Below are 20,644 nucleotides of genomic sequence, written 5' to 3'. Positions count from 1 at the left end.
CATCATCATCATATATTTATCATCTATCATCATCTAATTAATCTACATCTATCTATCATCTCTCTCTCTATCTATCTATATATATATACATATATATGATATTTCAAGTCAAATTTATGTCCCCAAATGCCCTTTTTTGTGGGTCTCCACACTGGAGCCTGCTCAACATACCCAGAGTCACACCTTTAAAGAAGACTGTCTATCCCCATCCCAGGAGCTATCAATTGCAACAGTTCCTGGGCTTGTTTTGGATTTCTTTATCCACTTCCCTATGTATGTATTAGGATTTTTGTCTGGCTTCAGCTTACATTTGACTTGTGATGCTTTTACCATTGCTGATAATGCATAGAAGCAACTCAAGTTTTCTGGAAAACTGTGGTTCATTTTGGTCATCAACTATCTCTGACTCTTACAATCTTTCTATGTCTTTTTCCACAATGATCTGTGAGCCTTGGGAGGCAGAAGTTTGATAAAGATGAGATATTAAAATTAAGGACTCCTGGGGCTGGAGAGATGGCTCAGCAGTTAAGAACACTGACTGTTCTTCCAGAAGACCCGGGTTCAAATTTGAGCACCCATATGTCAGCTAAACCACTGTCTTATTGTTTTTGTGCATTTCATATAATAGATTTCAATCCAATTTAGAGCCCCTCCCCATCTGAATCTCCCCCATATACCCCCCACAAAATGTCATGCATTCTGCCATATATGTTAAGGTCTATGGAGTCAAGCATTTGTACCCAGAGTTCCCCTGGTACAAGCTCATCCACTGGAGTCTAGTCAGCCTAGTCACTCCCTTAGGAAATATCAACTTTCCCTCGCCTCACAGTAATCAGTTGCCAATAGTTCCTCAGATAATGGTTGGGGCCATTTCTCCTGTTCTATGTTGGGCTTTTGTCTGATCGAGTCATGCTGACACCATTGTTGCAAGTTGATATAAGGAAGTTCCCAGAGTCCTGAAAGCCTTTGTTTCTGGTTTATGTATCAACTCCGGATCTTTCAATCTCTCTGCCCCCTCTTTCATGGTAGTCCCTGAGCCATAGGTGGGTCAGGTTTTATATAGGAGTCCTCTCCAGGGACACACACTCTGCTGTCTATTTTTCTCAAAACCTTGGCCAGTTCTGTCCTTCTATGTGTATTGCACTCTGTTGTATGAGGAATCTTAACTGGTGAGAGTTGAGAGATGTATTGGTATTCTTTCTGATCCATGTTCAGCTATGTTCCATGAGCCTTAGTTATACAGATTCTGGTTTAGATGTGTCACTTAGGGCCCACATACTGCAATTCCTGGTGTCCTAGCTCAGGGGAATGCCAACTGCCCCTCAGAGTATTCATAAACTCCTCCTAGAAATCCCCATATCCCAATGCAAGAACCTTGTCTGCTCATGTGCTACTTGTGCCCTGCTTATGCCTCTTGGGCCCCTTAACAGGGGAGGAATGAATCCCCATGGTCTGATACCCAATGCCATTTGGCAGATGGATGTGACTCACTACTCCCCTTTTGGGAAACTGAGATTTGTTCATGTTATAGTTGACACATGTTCTTCCCTTACTTATGCTTTAGCTCTCTCAGGGGAAAAGTCTATACACGCCATTAAAGCTGTGAAGTCCTGCCATACTAATCATCGGTGTACCCTGGGCGCTTTAGACTGCTAATGGGCCTGCTTATTCCTGTCAAGAAATCAACAAATTTGTTTCCTCCTGGGGAATCAAGCATACCTGTGGTATTTCCTATAACCCGTAAGGGCAAGCCATTGTCAAAAGGACCAACAGGACACTTAAGTCCCTTCTGGATAAAAGCCCCTTGGCTGAGGGCAAACGCAACCCTCAGCTGGCTCTTACTGAGGCTTTGTTCCACCTTAATTTCCTCATGTTTGATGACCAGGGTCTCAGTCCAGCATACAAACATTGGTCCTTCTTGCCTCAGCCTATGCCCCCACCACTAGTTAGACAGAGGGACCCGATTTCATTCCTGTGGCAGAAACTAGCCACCATCCTGACACGAGGACTAGGATACGCTTCTATATTTCAACAGGACACCACAAACCCCATCTGTATCCCATCAAGAGACATCCAGCCAGCTACGGAAACACATCTGGAGACTGGGCCTGACTGTGAGTTTGATAAGCCATGACATCCTTTTCCTGCTTCATTATCTTTGGCACCCTTTTGTCCATTGGCTGTGTTTCTTCTCAGGCTTCAGATCTCTGGGCACTGGTTCCCTTACCACCTCTGATCCTCCTTGTAGATGAACAGTCACCAGCTTTCCCACCACAGGATGCTACAACCCCCATCTGGATCCAATTGAGAGACATCTGACCAGCTATAGAAAAACCATCTGGAGACTGGGCCTGACTGTGAGTTTGATAAGCCATGACATCCTTTTCTTGCTTCATTATCTTTGGCACCCTTTTGTCCATTGGCTGTGTTTCCACAGGACGCTACAACCCTCATCTGGGTTCCATCGAAAGACATCCAACCAGCTATGGAAACCCATCTGGAGACCAGCCCAACTGTGAGTTTAATAAGCCATGACATCCTTTTCCAGCTTCGTTATCTTTGGCACCCTTTTGTCCTTTGGCTGTGCTTCTTCCCAGGTTTCAGATCTCTGGGCACTGGTCCCCTTACCACCCACTTTCCTGGTTGTCTTTACTACTAATGAATCCCTTGGTCTCCCCACCATGGAATTGGTTCATATGTCTGTTCCCATAAATGGCACATGGTCCCTTGCAGGATCGCTCTGCTTCAGTCCAGTCCTTAACCCCTCCTCCCCTGATGTCTCTCACTGTCACTCCCTCTTTAACCTCACAAGAGGTGACTTTTGTGGAAACCGAAGCCAGGGCTCCTTGTGGGGCCTCAAAATCTGATCTCCCTTAGTAAAGGACACTTCTGAGACTATAGTGTCCTTTGTGCCCCCTGAGGTCACCCCCCCAAAGGTAAGGCGTCCTCCATGGATCCAGTGCCCTCCCACCTATAAACTTCCCACCACACTGTGCTTTCCTATTCCATGGGAACACTGCCTCCTGCTCACTCCTGGAGGTATGCTCCCCTTTATGGATTATGATGGGCACCCACAGGCTTCCTCCCTGGCAGCCTAGAGACACCTTGTCTCTACAAAACACCCCAAAGTCCAGCAGATCTGGCTTGCTGACATCCGACAAGTGGCTTTGTAATTTCTTGCCCTCCTCCATCCTCACATGGTCATGCCAGAGGTCACACCCTTCGAGAGCTGGTAGTCAATGATGGGTAAGATCCTGATGGTCAGGACAACCTAAGATAGACACAGTCCATCAAGCTGGGTGTCCTCTGAGGTGGGGTCATTTATGTCCAGGCAAAGAACCTCAGCTCCCACTGACCTTTCTATAATAAAAAGGGATGGATATGTATGAGAGGAAGTGCCAGGCTTAAGCACAAGCTGCACTAAGAGAACACAGCTTCAGTTTTGAGAGCACAACCCATGCTTCTGCAAAATAGCCAACCTATGATCTGCCCAGATGAGGGGATCCTGCCCATATGAGGGGATCCTGCCCATATGAGGGGATCTATCAGGAAGTGACACACCAACTTATGGGACACTGGGGCAGGGGGAGACGTCTATAGGGTTTTCACTTCCCAGCAATAAAAGAGTCTGCAGCACCTCACTTAGTGCCTGCTTTCATCCAGATCCCGGAGTCTGTGTGTTGATTCTGCACCACTCACCCTCATCTCGGCCAGAAATCTCATTCTTTGCAGTCCCTCGTGGGCTGGACCCACGAGGAAACCTGCACAAATCATTCAGATATATTTTGTGTTTGTGAATAGTTGTGGAACTCTGTAATAGTTTCTATATGATGCAAAAACTTCTTTGATGAGTGGTGTATGGTGTACTTGTCTGTAACTGTAGGTTCCATATTTAACAAAGAATCAGATATTTCATTTTCTAGTAATATGACAAAGACAGTTTCCTCTAGGATATTTGACTTCTCCAGTCATATGCATTTAAGTGTTTACAATTCCGCCTTTGAGATGGCTGACACTATTGCACCAATAGAAATAGTTTGCTATGCCAGTTGTGATTTTAGGCGTTACAACTGGGTTGGACCATTGGCTGATTTTCTTCCTTAGCAGTTTTCTTAGTATCCTCCAGAATTATGAGAGCTATTCTTCAGGGAAGAAGATTCCAAATCAATTCTAGATCCATTGCTCCAAGTCCTGTACACAAAGTATGTGCTGTCCTCAGCAACGGGGTCTTACCTTCAAGTTTTGGGTGATAATCAAGGGCTGTGGCCCTATCTTGTGTTGTTTTGGATGTATCTTGGATTACCATGATCAACAACTCTGAGGGAAGTTTCTCTTATCTGGGACTGTGTTCTTTGCTATAAAAGCTTCAGGTTTACATATGCACTTGTGTTCAAATATTGTCTGTGCGTTTTTCAGGGGATTTTTGAATGAAGATATTTCCCTTTGACTTTTCACACCACTTATATTTTGTTTGTAACAAAGAAAAAGGCTTTCACCAGACAACAAATCAATTTGATGTCACAAACTTTAGAACTGTTTAGAAGCATTCCTATAGAGGAAGCAATCTATTCGAAGGCATTATCCTATAATAGCACACAATGAGAAAGATAACAACATTCTCACTACTGTATTAAAAGAAAATTGAGGCGTGTATTGTCTTTTCAGAAAATGACAGTTTTAGAAATGGGATGCAGGTTGGTATTAGAACAGCCTGTGAAAGACATTGTGTTCAACTCACAGTACTATAACATTTTTGGAAGAAAATCACTGAGCACAATCTCTGACATACTGCTGAGGAATTAAATAAAATTAATACTGGTTGGAGGTATCCTGACATATATTATTTGATATTTTTTTGACATGGAGGCATTATCTTTTCTATCAACTTGCTTATGCATTTGGTTCTTTATTTAAATCAGTATAGCAGACATAATCTTTTAGGCTTTGGGGACTTAACTGCTCATATGAACTTACTGTAATAGAGAGAGCAGGCACAGGACCCATGAAAATGCAATCAGACAAAAACTGAGCATAGAACAAGGGAAATTCCAGGAAGGCCCAAACTTAGCTGAGGAACTATGGCAGGTGATTACTACTGGGTGAGAGAGCATTTATCTTCTTTGGGAGCATGGCTAGAGCAGCTGACTAGACTCCCATGAATGACTCACATTGAGGGACATCTGGGTACACAATCTAGACTCAATAGTCCTTAACATATGACAGAATGCATAAAATCCCATTAGAGAGGTGAAGATAGAGAAGAGGGTCTGAGTGATTAAGATATATTATATGAAATGTACAAAAATTCAATAAAAACACACATTGAGAAAAAAATTAATGATATTTTAAGTGGAAAAAGTACACACGAACTTATAGCATACACATATGAATAATTATATAGTGTTTATATGAGCATAGATAATATTTGTAACAGTAAAAATGGTCAAATTTTCAAATAAACATTGTATTTTCTGTTTTTCGAAAGTGAAAACCCATTTTTACAGACAATTACAAGTTGAAATTTAGCCATATAAGTTGTACGGGTGTATAATTTGTAATCATTGTAATCTGAAGTAAGTTAAGATTGAACATTGAGTGTTTTCTTATTTTTATGAAATTATTCATCTTGAATATTAATTAAAATTAACAAATCACAGGTTTTGCTCATTTTTCTACTTTCCTTGGTATCAATAAATGCATGTTTGTGGAAAGATTTTCAGTGTGATTGCTTAATCAGTGTTTTCACAGTCTCAATGAAAGATACTTAAATTAGATGTCACTGGAGTTCAGAGGAGATGGTTGATATTAAAGCCACAATAATATTTGATTGACTGGATTGCATATTCCTGGCAGAACTTATTGCTATTATTTAAATACTGTCCAATGTTAAAATAAATAAATGTACAAACACATGTTGTTGATATAATCTTGTGTATTTTCATTGGCATATAAAATTAGTAACAATAAAAATAACATATTTATATAATCTCAACATTTACAACTTTTTATGTAGTCCCACCAAATGTCTCCTTTTGAATACCAATGATTAAAATATTCAGTAGTTAATTAAATACAAAGATATGTAAAACATGTTAAATATAGCTTTTGATATCCAGTGATTTAAACACAGATATAAGAAAACTTTACTGCATGTGTATTGTAGGTACCTAATGAAAACATAAGACAAAATGTATAATTATAAAAGTCTCTCCCATTATACAGAGTCAATTTCTGGAATAATCATAGCATTAGAGTCTTAGTGATTAAATATCCTTTCTTCCACTTATTTGAGTGTGAGCACATATCATGATGATGGGACCTCTCTCCACCTTGGCAAAAGCCTTCTATTTAATATTACAGGACTTGTTAGCATGGACTGCTTATGACATTATTAATCCAGTATATATTCTTAACGTGTAAATCAATTTCAAAGAACAATTTTTGTTATGATTTCATGAAATTAATACATCTTTAAAATGTCACCTCTATTCCCATACCCTTCCAAAATAAAAATTACAAATAAAGATTTTGGCTAATCAAAAATTTAGTATCTGCTAATCAAAAATTTAGTATCATAGTGTTTAATAATTAAAAAAAAATCAATCTACTAAAGCTAAAAATTGAAACAATTGCATATATAAATGTAAATATGGAATAAGAAATAGCATAGGGTATAATTCAAAGATATATTTCCAAACTTTCTGTAAGGCAAATAATTTAAATCAAGGCTTTTTTTAAAACTTTCTTTTAAAATTTTGTTTTTTGTATTTTATGTGTATGTGTGTATTGTGTGCATGTAGGCATATACACCTGTGTTGTGTGATGCCTGCAGAGGTCAGAAGAGGCTGTCGGATCCCTTGGGACTGGACTTACAATTGTTAGCTGCCATGTGGGTGCTGGGATTTGAACCCAGTTCTTCTGCTAGAACAACTAGTGTTCTTAACCACTGAGCCATCTCTCCAGCCCCATAAATCAAGCATTTTTAAAATGGTTGATAATTGGAAATAGCCAAAGAGAACTAGACAGAACAGCAATCACAAAAGTGATGAAGACATGAGCATAAACCTATTAATAACTCAGATAAGGACAGAGCTCTAAAGGTATCCATAGCACTAAGTATTCCCTATTTCCAATTACATTACATGCATATCATTTTAGCAAATAAATCCATGACAATCAAGCATGAAAAATAAACATCTCTTTTAAAGAAAACTGATTTTGTTCTCAGATCATGACACCAAACTGGGGAACAATATTTTGCATACCTTTAGAGGAAGACCAAGACGCCTTCATTGACATTTTAAGTATAGAATTACAGACCAAAGTATGTTTGTATTCTTGAGTTTTGTATTGCTATAGTTACCTTTTCTCATTTTACTGTATCTGGAAACTCATGAAATTTGTGACGTTAACTTCAGAGTACATCTAAGGCAAGGTAATTCCTTCTGTGCCTATATTAAACTATTTCCCCTAATGTTGCTAGTTTTTCTCCATTTCATAAAAATATAATTGTTCCAGTGACTTAAGTTTAATAGAGATGTAACATAATTTGAAAAATAAGAATAGTTCCTTTGGTGTTTTTCTAGCTATCTCGATGTGATAGTGATTTTAATTAGTCTAGTGTAATTGTTCAGAAATTAAAACAAGTGCAATAACAGTGATTAGATAAGATGGAAGAGCTTTCAAAAAATTATTATGCTTTGGAATACATCAGTCTTAGCATAGATCAATATTGACAGAATGTATATTCCCCTCATCTGGACAAGCATGCTGATATCATACCCCTAAGTGATGCATCACTATCTAGGACTTTGAGAGGGAATGACTATAACATAGCTTGTTCATGAACAATATTAACAACCATTATTAAGGGCCATTACTTCTACCACATGAAGAAAAATCCTCTACTGACACCAAGTTTAGCAATATTTTGACCTTGATATTTTCATCTCAGAATCAAATGAGACATATTTCTACAGTTTAAGAGACATTTTCTATAGCAAGCCTATAACAGTCCAGACAGACTAGGACCTATATAAAGGGGATAAATGTTTATGGATTATTTATTTATTAATTCAGGAATGATATTTTGAATCCCTTCACAAATATTTCAAACATTTGGCACAGCCAAATACAAATCTCTTTAAAATATATTCAAGGAAGGCATTCCTTCAAGGGCAAAAGAGGAACTAAAGAGAAAGAAAGTGCTGGAAAAACACTAAAGAGGTTTCAGGATTAAGCCTGCCTCAAATCCACGGTGACTATGTTTTACCAATGAAGATGGTATCATTCCTCTTAGACATATCACATAACAATAGAAGGCAAAAGTAAAATATGCGTTCCAGAATTACTCTTGCTTTGTCCACATGTTCTTTATGTGGTATTGATGGGATCACTGGACCTCAGATTTTATTTCAAACAATTTGGGGGCTAATTTTGCAGTCCTAATTCCATCTAGGAAGAAGTCCATCTCCCTAACTTCTTGCCCATTTTTATTGTTTTTGTTTATCATGTATAATAGATCTTTATCAAATTTAGACCTCCTCCCCCACACAGACCTCCACCACCAATTTTTAGGTATTGGGCCATATATGTTAAGTCCTATCTGGTCAAGCATTCGCACAGAGGGCTTCTGGATAAAAATGTGAATCTCTATCTTTGGCGCGATGCATTCCACTGCATCTTTGCAGTGGCTCCATGTCTTTGGCATTTGGACCTTCCTGGATCAGTAATGATACAGAGACAGGAAACACTCTCCACGATGTAGGTGAAGGACCCAAGAAAACACCACAGAGACCAGGTAACGCTGTGCACAGAACAAATGAACATGAAGAGTCACATGCCACTCTATGCAGTGGCCTGGCAGGACATGTGTTCCCAGAGCAACAGTCCAACAATGTATACTGGACAAAGATCCCCATGTCTTCTGTTGCCTTTATGGCTTTCTTTCCCAGCAACAGCTTGTATTGAGGAAGAAAGAGATCTCGAGTACATCCCTTTGCATTCAGAGATGCAATGAGTTTTATATCTGGGAGCTTACAAAGCCCGAATGTGTACAAAGAAGTCATTTGGGTGGGAACTCACACTGTGATTCTAGCCATTGCAACAGATGTCAAAGTGCCAGAAAGTAAAACCTGAGTTCATCACTCTGGCATCCAACCTTGGGTTCCAAAAAACAAAAAAACAAAACAAACAAACAAAAAACAAAACAAAACAAAAAAAAACAAACAAAGATGAACCCAAGGGATGGATGCTCCTGTGATCCCATCAAGGAATTTTCCTGATTTCCTAGAACTAGTAACACTATTGTCTTTCCTCCTCCCTCATGTCTTTTCCTAGACAAACAAAGCCACATGCAGTTTGGGAGCCTTTTAGACAAGTTTAATGGAGGTGTACTTTGGCTGTTATACCTTATGTCACCATTCAGCTCTATGAAAAAAGTGTCTTGGAAGTAAAGGTTAGGATTATATATGATTTTGGCTGAAAAAGATGGGGTTTATATATGTCTGGGAGAGCAAGTTTGTATATCATCACCAACGACACAACTCCATATATAATTCCAAGGCCTTAAGGTACTTTATAAAGAACTAAAAATTTGGGAACTCTCTGACCTCTTACAAAAATGGTTTGGAAACTAAAGAAGTCATATGATGCTACATCAAACTTCCTTGGTAATTAAAATGGGTGTCCTGATCTTGTATTATACCATTTATTAGGGACCTAACTTGGATTTATTATGTCAAGCTGTTACAAAACAAATGTCCTGTCCCGACTGTCCCTATAGCAATTTCTTATTCCAAGATATAACAGAGGGAAAACTAATGCCTTAATGAGTTTGACAAAAAAAAAAGATAAGGAAATAAAAGGAGGGATTTGTAAGAAATATTAAATATTGTTCTTTTATATCAAACCCTGTATAACTTGAAACTTGGTTTATGACAAAGAATATTATTTTTTTAATCCCACCATATTCTATTAGACTTTTAAAGAAAGACCCTGATGCCTTCCTGAGATTAATGACCTGGGGCAATGGAGCAGTTCTCCATTCTCACTGATTCTTTTAAACTAGTAAACCAGGAAAGATTGTGAGGTCAGGCCTAAAGCATCTGGGACATTAGGGATAAAAGACCACCAAGCTTCCTGGTACTCTGCATACTTGCTGAATCTGACTGATTATGTAAGGCATCATATTACAAAAGTAAAATTGGACTTGCTGAATTAAAAAAAAATTGAGGTGAAGGATAAGGAAATACAGGTTTACTTACATCACAGTATTTCATACTAAAACTCCAAACAGCATATGTAGGCTTCTCAAGTAGGAGGAAGAGTTACTATTACAAAATAAAACCTCACAGTAATAGAGATATTAGGCTATGACTTTTACAGAGCTCATTCTGGTTGAAAGTTATTTTGGTAAATCAGTATTTTATTTGTAGAAAATTGTCCCTTAGTGATCTAATGACCCATGATGAACTACCTCCTCTGATGGTTCCTCCAGTACACACATCACCACTTAATCCTCTATCATAAGAATCTGTGGAAGACAAACAATACGAAGACGATAGCAACCATTAAAATCTGTACAAAGAGTTTCTAAGGGAGATCTCAAAGGAAACATTCCCAGTGGAGAATTTTAATTTCCTTTGGTCATGGATCAAGCTGAACAACAGAAATGATAATGTAAAATTGTAAAACTGACACAAACTAGAGTTATTTGGGAAGAGGGAACCTCAACTGAGGGATTTCCTCCACCACATTGGCATGTGGGCATGTCTGTGAGGAACTGTCTGACTGTTAACTGATACAGGATGGCCCTGCCCAATATGGGCAGGTGGTACTCATCTGTATAAGGAACCAGCTACCAAAGCAGGAGAAAGAGCAAACAAGTAAGCAGATTTCCTTCAAGGTTCCTGCCTGCAGGTTCCTGACTTGAATACCTGCCTGACTTCCCTCAAGATGGATTGTGATCTAAAGTGTAAGCCAAATAAACCCTTTCCTCCTCAAGTTGCTGTTGGTAATGGTGTTTATCACAGTGAAAGTAAAAGAAAACTAGGACAGTAATTTTAACAACAATGGCATGAAGCACATGGCTTGATAAAGGAATATTATATAGTCATGGAATCCTCAACAATAGGCTATGTCTTAATTAATGCATAGCTAAGCTTTTCTGTCATTGTCCAAACATTATAGAGTAAATATACACAAATCTAGATGATATACCCTCCTACATACATAGGTTGTATGGTATATATGATCCCAGGGACATTACAAGAAGAAAATTATGCTTAATAATTAACAAATTCAGTAAACAAAATTTGTAGACATTAGTCTACTGAAAACTTGAGATGTAATCATTTTTCACAGTACAATTTTCTGATACTTAGGAGTGTACTCTAAAATAAACAAACCCTACAGCACAGTAAAATATGTAAGTCATTAGTGGTCATGTACTGCCAGCTATTATAAACAACTTTTTACTTCATAAGATGTACTTTATTTAACCATCAGTCCAGGTGAGTTAGCATAGCATCATTGCAAACATGTGATGCATTGTGTCCAAACTTCACACCTATGACATCACTAGGTTATAGAACGGTTCAGTTCATTTATAGATTTTTGGGATACTACAATATGTGGTCGTTTAAATAGGGCTGAAAATCAGACACATGGTAGACTATTAGCCACTTGTCCGTGAAGTGATCTTCAGAAAAAGAATGAACAAAAATAAAATGTTGGCGAAGCCAGGGGTGTTAGAGAAAATATGGTTTGAAAAATGAAAGAACAAAGCAAAGGATGCTTTATTCTTTTTAGAAGAATTCAGAAAGGTAAGCAGGTTTACTAAGCTATATGTCTTCTACATGTCTTTGGCTTATCTGATAAGCCTCTGTACCAAGAGGTGTAGATCTTGGGCAGAAAAAATTTACCATCTCATTAAAGCAGTAGTTATTATGCCTGTCTCCTTAGCGTGGCTTAAGGTGAAACCCCCTTCCTAGGGGTATGCAGAGTTACCCTGCCAACATTATATTTATACAGGAATGAACAGAATGACCAGTCTGATTATTTCCTTTAGTTATGCAAGTGGGCCATCATTAATTCAGAAGGCATGCATTCTCCCAGATATCTCCTTGAATTGTGCTGCTGAGTCAAGCCTTCCTCATAATTTTATCCAACCATTCCTCAACCATCAGTTTTTGAGGAAATATAAGCTTGGAGCCTCCCTTCCACTTATCAGATAATCTTGCCTTTGCATACCTAGGCTGAAAATATCTCTTATACACAATGACAAACATTCTCAGTTGTTCTTCCTTTCAATGAAGATAGGCTGAATTTCAGAGATTTGATTCAATAATTGTCAAGAATACTCATATTCATTCAATATCTTTGGGTGGAGCAATAAATTCAGATCAGTGGTCCAGGTCACAAGAACACATGGCTCAAGTGGTTTGTTTACAGTAGTTTTTTGGTTGCAAGTTTAGTTAAAGATCATTCATCCAGATTCTGTTCCTTTTACAAGTCATTGCTGCAAGAGTGATCCTTTGGCCAGATGATTGACCTAGCTCAAATGGAATGTTATCTTCATCAAGAATATAGATTTTATTCTCTTGATCAGGAGTTATCACAAAAGGGAAATGTTCTTACTCTAACAGCAACAATGTTAAACATATTTAATAAATATGTTGTCATATGCATAAATGTGATTACTTCATTTTTGGAATGAAATTTTAAATTTCCATTAATTTCAACAAAAAGATGAAGTTGTTAATAGCGTTTCAGCTTTGAGTGGGACTCCCTGCCCACCACCGCCTTTCAGTTTTAAGTGTATGATCACTTGTTAGGTCAACCATGCCTCAGGGGATGGACTACATCAATGAGTATTTGGGCAAAACAAATTTGACTCTAAGGACCCAAAAAAATGAAGACACATGGTTGGGTAGGTAGGGCAGTAGGAATGGACCTGGGAGCAGATGGAGAAGGGTGAATAGGATCAAAATTCATTAATGAAATTTTTAAGGAATTAATAAAAAATGTTAAAAAATAAATTAGGTTGTGAAGTTTTATAATTTAGTAAAATTCTATCAGAATGAATATTTGTCATTATTAATGAAATACATAAACACTGAACATAGTTAAAATTGATAGACAAAGGAAATGGAGCATTAAAAGTAACCTCTTAGTGCTTCCTGTCCCTACCTCCCTTTGCATCTCTGGCAGGACCAGCCCCCCAGCTTCCTGGGACCAACAGCTTTCCTGGGTAAGTTTGACAGTGCCAACTGTGCAGGGACTCCCCCAGCCTCATTCACCCACCCAGTACCCAACCCATCTCTCCTCCTAGCAGTGGCACTAGCACATTTCTTGTCTTGGCACCCCAGACCTCTGGACTGACCTGTTGGCCTAGACTCCCCACTGCTTCCTGAACCTTTGCATCCAGACCAACCCAGTTCCTCCCAAAATCCCCAGGAGCCCTCAGGCCTCTACCCATTCCCACCTTCCTTTGCATCACTGCCGGACCCAACCCCAGCTTTGCTGGGGTTGCATCTTTCCTGGAGGGATCTAGTTATTAGAAGAAAGCCTGAAAGCATCTGACCCTCATTGGACTTGGGACTCTGTGGGAAGTCCTGAGCAAGAAAACAAAATCAATTTGGCCCCTCGAATATGAATTCAAAAAAGAGACCTGAAGCCTAGACCAACCAGCTTTTCCTGCCCAACAAGTAAACCACAAAGGCACACAAAGTTTACTAAGAGAAGCAGACCTAAACTCAACAAAAGAGGGCTTAGGTCTTACACAAGAATCAGAAACTACAAAAGAAACCCACCTGTCAAAGTCACAGCCAAAAACTAACAAAATGAAAAACCCAAATAATACATCTCCAACAAGTACCAACAGTCCTGTAGATGAGTACAATGAGATATCCCTAGAGATAACACAGGACATGGAATTCAAAAGAACAATTATAAACATGATAAAAGAATTCAGTGAATTTAAAGAACACACAAAGGAAACAAACAACTGAAAGAAGATAGAGATAAACTGCTGAATGAATTCAGAAAAGAGAAGTATTGAAGAATACCCAGGCTGAAATGAAGAAGAAAGTGAAACACTCAATATGCCAATTAGAAATGACAGGAGAAAGCCTCACCAACAGGATGAAAGAAATGGAAAACAGAATATCAAGACTGGAAGATAAAGTGGATGAATTAAACCATTCAAGCAAAGATTATGAAAAATTTAAGAAAACATAAGAATGGAATATATAGGAATTGTTTGACACCATAAACAGACCAAATTTATGAAACAGAAGCACACAGGAAGGTGAAAAATCTCAGGACAACAATATAGACCAGCTCTTCAACATGGTTGTAGAAGAAAAAGAAAAAATGTGTCCACACAAATACAAGAAGCGTATAGAACACCAAATAGACATGACCAGAAAAGAAACTCTCCATGCCACATCATAATAAAAACACTAAACGTACAGAACAAAGAGAAAATACTGAAAACTGAAAAACAAAACAAAACAACAAAACACATATAAAGGAAAACTCATCAGAATTACAGCTGACTTTTCAGTGCAAACTATGAAACCCAGAAGAGCCTGTGTCAAAGTATTTCCGGTTCTAAATGACCACAGATGCCAATCCAGATTACTTTAGTCAGCCCAGATTTCTATTATAGTAGAAGGGGAAACATCTTCCATGACATAAATAGGCTGAAAGAATTTATGCCCACAAAACCACGCCTTTAGAGAGTCCTTGAAGAAATACAAAGACCCGAAGAAAGGAATGACTATACACAATGAGTTTCAAAAAGAAACTTAATGAAAGTTAAACTGTGAAAATGCACAGCTACACCAATAGTATGAACAGAAATAAAAACTACAGGAATAAATACATATCTTTCATTAATAACTTTAAATACCAATGGACTGAAATCCCCAGTGAAAAGACACAGACTACTTTAATGGATTAAGAAAAAAAAAAAACAAAACATCATTTTGTTGTCTGCAAGAAACTCTTCTGACTTTTCAAGGACAGGCACTACCTTAAGGTGAAAGGATGGAAAAAATATACCAAGTGAATGGTACTAAGAAAAAAGCAGGCTTTGCAGTTATAATATCTGACAAAACAGACTTCAAATTAAAACTAATCAAAAGAGATAAAGAAGACCATTTCATTCTGATCAAAGGAACAATTGGCCAAGAAGATATTACTATCATGAACATATATTCACCAAATTCTGATGCATTCACCTTCATAAAAACAGTACTACAGGACTTTAAGACCCAGATAAATCCCAACTCATTTGTAGGTAGGAACTCTAATACCCCATTGCCTCTATGAGATAGGTCAACAGAACAGAGAATTTACAGGGAGACATGTTAATTAAATTATACCATATACCAAATGGTCCTAACAGATATCTACCCAAGCACCAAATAATATACTTTCTATTCAGTGCCACATGGAACTTTCTCCAAAATCAACCATATGCCTGGGCATAAAAGATGCCTCAACAAATACAAAAAGATTGAAATAATTCCATGCATTCTATCAGAACACAGTGTAATAAGGCTTAAAATCAACACTGGAAGAAACCCAAGTAACTACATGGACTCATGGAGATTAAACAACACACTCCTGAACAATGAGTGGGTCAAAGTGGAAATTAAGAATGAAATAAAATAATTCCTGGAACTAAATGAAAAGGACAATACAGCACAACAAATCCTCTGGAACACTTTGAGAGCAGTCCTTAGAAGGAAGTTTACAAATCAAAGTCCCTACATTACAAAATCAGAAAGAACAGAAATAAATGACTTAACATTGGAAAGAAGCAACAAATGAAACACAAACCCAGCAGACAAGAAGAAATAATAAAACTCAGAGCAGAAATTAATGAAATAGACACAAAGGAAACAATACAAAGAATCAACAAACCCAAGAGCTTGTCCTTTAAAAAGATAAATAAGATTGACAGACCGCTAGCCCAGTTAACCAAAAGAAAGATAGAGCAGCTAGCTCCAAATCAACAAAATCAAAGATGAAAGATAAAACATGACTACAGACCCCAATGAGATCCAGAACATTACAAGGGAAAACTTTAAAAACCTATATGCTACCAAATTTGAAAACCTAAAAGAAATGGATAAGTCTCTAAAAGCATGGGAACCACTAAAACTAAACCAAGAAGCAATCGACAGCTTAAACAGATGCATAAAAAACACAAGGAAATTGAAACAGTAATACAAAACCTCCCAACTAAAAAAAAAAAAAAAAAAGCAGAGGACCAGATGGATTTACAGCAGAATTCTACCTGACATTTAAAGATCTACATCCAATTATCCAATGCCTCTCAATTTATTCAAAAAGATAGAAATGGAGGGAAAAATTCCAAATTCCTTCTATGAACCCATTAAAGCCAGGTAAAGAAACAACCAAAAAAGGAAACTACAGACAAATATCCTTAACGAGCATAGATGTAAAAATTCTCAACAAAATACTTGAAAACTGCCTACAGACACATATCAAAAAGATCCTCCATCATGATCAAGTCGGCTTTATTCCTGAGATGCAGGGATGTTTCAATACATGTAAGTCAATAGATGTCATAAATCATATAAATGGACTCAAAGACAAGAACCACATGGTCATCTCAATAGACGCAGAGAACTCCTTTGACAAAATTCAACATGCATTTATATTCAAAATCCTAAAGGGAATTGGACTGGAGGGAACATACCTCAAACACAACTGAAGCGATATGTTAAAAACCCACAGCCAACATCATTCTAAATGCAGAAAAACTGGAAGCATTCCCATTAAAATCAGGAAACAGATAAGGCTGTCCACTCTCTCCAGTCCATTTTAACACAGTGCTTGAAATTCTTGCAAGAGCAATAAAACAAAAGAAGGAAATTAAAGGAGTAGTAATTGGTAAAAAAGATCAAATTATCACTTTCTGCAAATGATACCTATGAAATGCCAAAATTTCCACCAGAAAACTCTGAGAAACTAATCTACAAAAGTCTGTAGCCTTTCTATATTCCAATAACAAACAAACAGAGAAAGAGTACATGGAAACACTACCTTTAACAAAAGATATATATATATATATAATGTATGTATGTATGTCTCTGAATAAACCTGACTTAAGACATTAAAGACCTCTACAATGAAAATTTTAAATCCTTAAAGAAAGAGATTGAGGAAGACAACAGAAGATGGAGGGACCTCCCATGCACATGTATTGGAAGAATTAATACTGTGAAAATGATCATCCTACCAAAAGCCATTTATAGATTTAATGCAATGCCAATAAAAATCCCAAAGAAATTGTTTACAGAACTGGAAAAAAACATCCTAAGATTTAAATTAAAGCAAAAAAGACCTCGGATAGCCAAAACATTGCTAAACACTAAGCAATGCTGGGGGAATTACTATAGCAGACTTTAAACTATATTACGTAACTATAGTCATAAAAACAACATGGTCCTGGACAAAAAATAGACCCTTAGATCAATGGAACAAAAGCCAATACCCAAATATGAGTACATGCAATGTCAGCCACCTGATATTTGACAATAGGGCCAAGAACATTCATTGGAGGAAAGATAGTATGTTCAGCAAATGGTGCTGTCAAACCTGGATCTCCACCTGTAGAAGAATGAAACTAAAACCCTATCTTTCACCTTGCATGAAAGTCAGCCACAAATGGATCAAAGACCTTAATGTAAAGCCTGAAACTCTGAAACTGTTAGAAGAAAAAATGGTCTGTAGCACACAAGATATAGGTGTAGGAAAGGTTTTTATAAAACTGACTGAATTTGATCAGAAATTAAGGTTAGCAATCAACAAGTGGGACCTAATTAAACTAAAAAGTTTCTGTATAGCAAAATAGATAATCAAAAAGTGGAGAGAGGACCCACAGTTTGGGAAAAAAGTCTTCACCAGTGACATATCTGACATAGGATTAACATCAAGAATACAGACAGATCTCAAAAAACAAAGAATTGAGAAACCAAATGACCCAATTAAAAGGTGGGCTAAAGATCTAAGCAAAGAATTCTCAAAGGAAGAAATAAAGATGGCTAAGAAACATCTTTAAAAGCATTAAAAATCGTTAGTAACTAGGGAAATACAAATTAAAATCATTTTAAGATTTCATTTTACTCCATTATGACTGGTTAAGATCAAGAGTACAAATGATACAAAATATTGGAGAGGATTTGGGGAAGGGGAACACTCATCTACTGCTGGTGTGACTGCAAACTTGTTCAACCTCTATGGAAAACAGTGTGGAGAACTTTTTCAAAACTACAAATGGGGGCTGGAGAGATGGCATAGCAGTTAAGAACACTGGCTGTTCTTGCAGAAGACCTGGGTCAAATCCCAGCACCCACATGGCAGCTAACAATTGTCTGTAATTCCTGTTCCAGGGGATCTGACAGCCTCTTCTGTCCTCTGTGGGCATTGCACCGCACAGGTGCGCTTACCTACATGCAGGCAATACATGCACCCACATCAAAATAAATAAATAAAATATTTTTTAAAAAACTACAAATGAACCTACCATTTGACCAAGTTATACCACTCCTCAGTATATACCCAATTAACTCATCCTATTGCAGAGACACTTGTACATCTATGTTTGTTGCTGCTCTTTTCACAATAACTAAGAGATGGAAGCAACCTAAGTGTCCCGCAGCTGATGAGTGGATAATGAAAATGTGGTTCATATATACGATGGAATTTTACTGGGCATTAAAGAAAGATGAAATCATGAAATTTGCAGTTAAATAGATGGAACTAGAAACTGTTATACTAAGTGAAATAATACAGAATAATATAGACTCTCTCTCACACACACACACATACACACACACAAAATGACCTACTTTCTTCCTCATATGTGGATCCTAGCACCAAATCCTTAGAAGTCAGTATGTATACAGACATGACTATAGGAACCAGGATAATGAAAAGGAACCATGGAGGTAAAGGAAAAGAATGAATCTGAAAGAGAACAATAAGAAAACAGGTTTAATAAGGGAGATATGGATAAACATGGAGTTATTTTAAGGGGAGGTGGGAGGGAGAGTTATAACAGGAACATTGGGGATAAAAGGAAAGAAGATGATCAAGAGAGGTGGGACCACATGAAAAAGGTATTATTAAGGGAGAAGTGGGAAAATGGGGACACTTTAAATGTGTAAACAATGGTGGAAGGGTTAGATAATGAAAGAGATAAATAATGCCTAGCTAGTTTTAAAACCCAGAGGCATCCATATTATTCCAACCACCTAGTGACAAATTATAATAGGTCAAGGAACATAATATATGTCTAGTCAAGGTTTATCTGAGAACTTTTGGTCTTTGCCCATGATTTTTCTGCATAGTACATGGTAATTAAAATGACCAGACTGGTGGAAATAATTTTCTTGGATGTTTAACAGCCATACTTTGAGGCCTATACTAATTTGATCAGAGGGACTTAAAAGACAGTTTTTGCTCCTTGCCCTCCAAGGTTGACTAATTCCCAAGGGACTATGGAACATCTCTCAAAATGTCCTGTAACTGTGGTGAGTCACCTGTTCTCTTGATCAAGGAGGACATGGAGACCCCAATAAATGGGCTTGAGCCAGTGTCCAGTCTACAAAGAAGAGGGTCAACAAAAAGGAAACAGTTCCTCCATGCTTCCAAGTGAGGCCAACCACAGTCAAGTAGGACCTTTGACTTATGAACATAGATGGAGCTGATAAAAGAAAGGAGCCAGGGTCTCCTTCCAAGTCCATGTGACCCTTGAGGAACAGATCCTCAAATGACATTAAGAGTAAAAATAAATCAGTTAATCTGGGCTAACTATATGGTCTTAAAACCCAAAAGGAAAGTATGACCAAAGATTAAAGGAGTCAATATAATTCTTTAAGAGTCCATGTGTATACCAAAAGACTATATAAAAAGAAACAATGCCAGACAGGAGATACCTTTCTTTGTGTTTCTGGCCAGCTTGGCCCAAGAGACTCCAAGACAGAAACCCACCATAGAACTGGAAAAATGAACAGCAGACCCCAATCTTATGTAAAGGAATATTGGCAACAGCTTCCTGATAGATGAGGAAGAGCTGATCTTCCTAAAACAAGGAACTATAGATACACTGATTAGACTCAGCAGAAAGATAAGCACTGGGGCACTGACAAATAGTGGACAATAACAGGGATGACAGAGTATATAGTTTCCAGAAAGGGAGGGGGATGTGGGAGGGTGTTACTTCAGATGTGGGTATAGAGATGAATAAGATTGTTTGGGATGTTCTGTATTAAATACACATACAAAAAAATCAATCAGTAAAAATGTGAGGTATATTTGAGGAAGAAGCATAAAAATTTTCCTCATGGTAATTAGTAGATATGAAAAGCATTACCACTGAAATCTACCTGATGACTTTATATCCATGCTTAGGTGCCAAGGATCTCAGAAAGTAACTGACTGTGACTAAGAATAATCAGATATATAGAGATTAGAGACCCATGTGAAAACATCTGTTATTTGCATTTAAAATGAGTTTTTCTACATGAACAGTGTATTTTAATAATGAAATGGAGATCTCTTTTAAAGGTTAAAACCTCATTCAGTTTTACATCTTTGT

This window comes from Nannospalax galili, unplaced genomic scaffold (assembly GCF_000622305.1).
Source record: "Nannospalax galili isolate Female #2095 unplaced genomic scaffold, S.galili_v1.0 scaffold600, whole genome shotgun sequence".
NCBI lineage: Eukaryota > Metazoa > Chordata > Mammalia > Rodentia > Spalacidae > Nannospalax > Nannospalax galili.
This window is presented reverse-complemented; position numbering follows the sequence as displayed.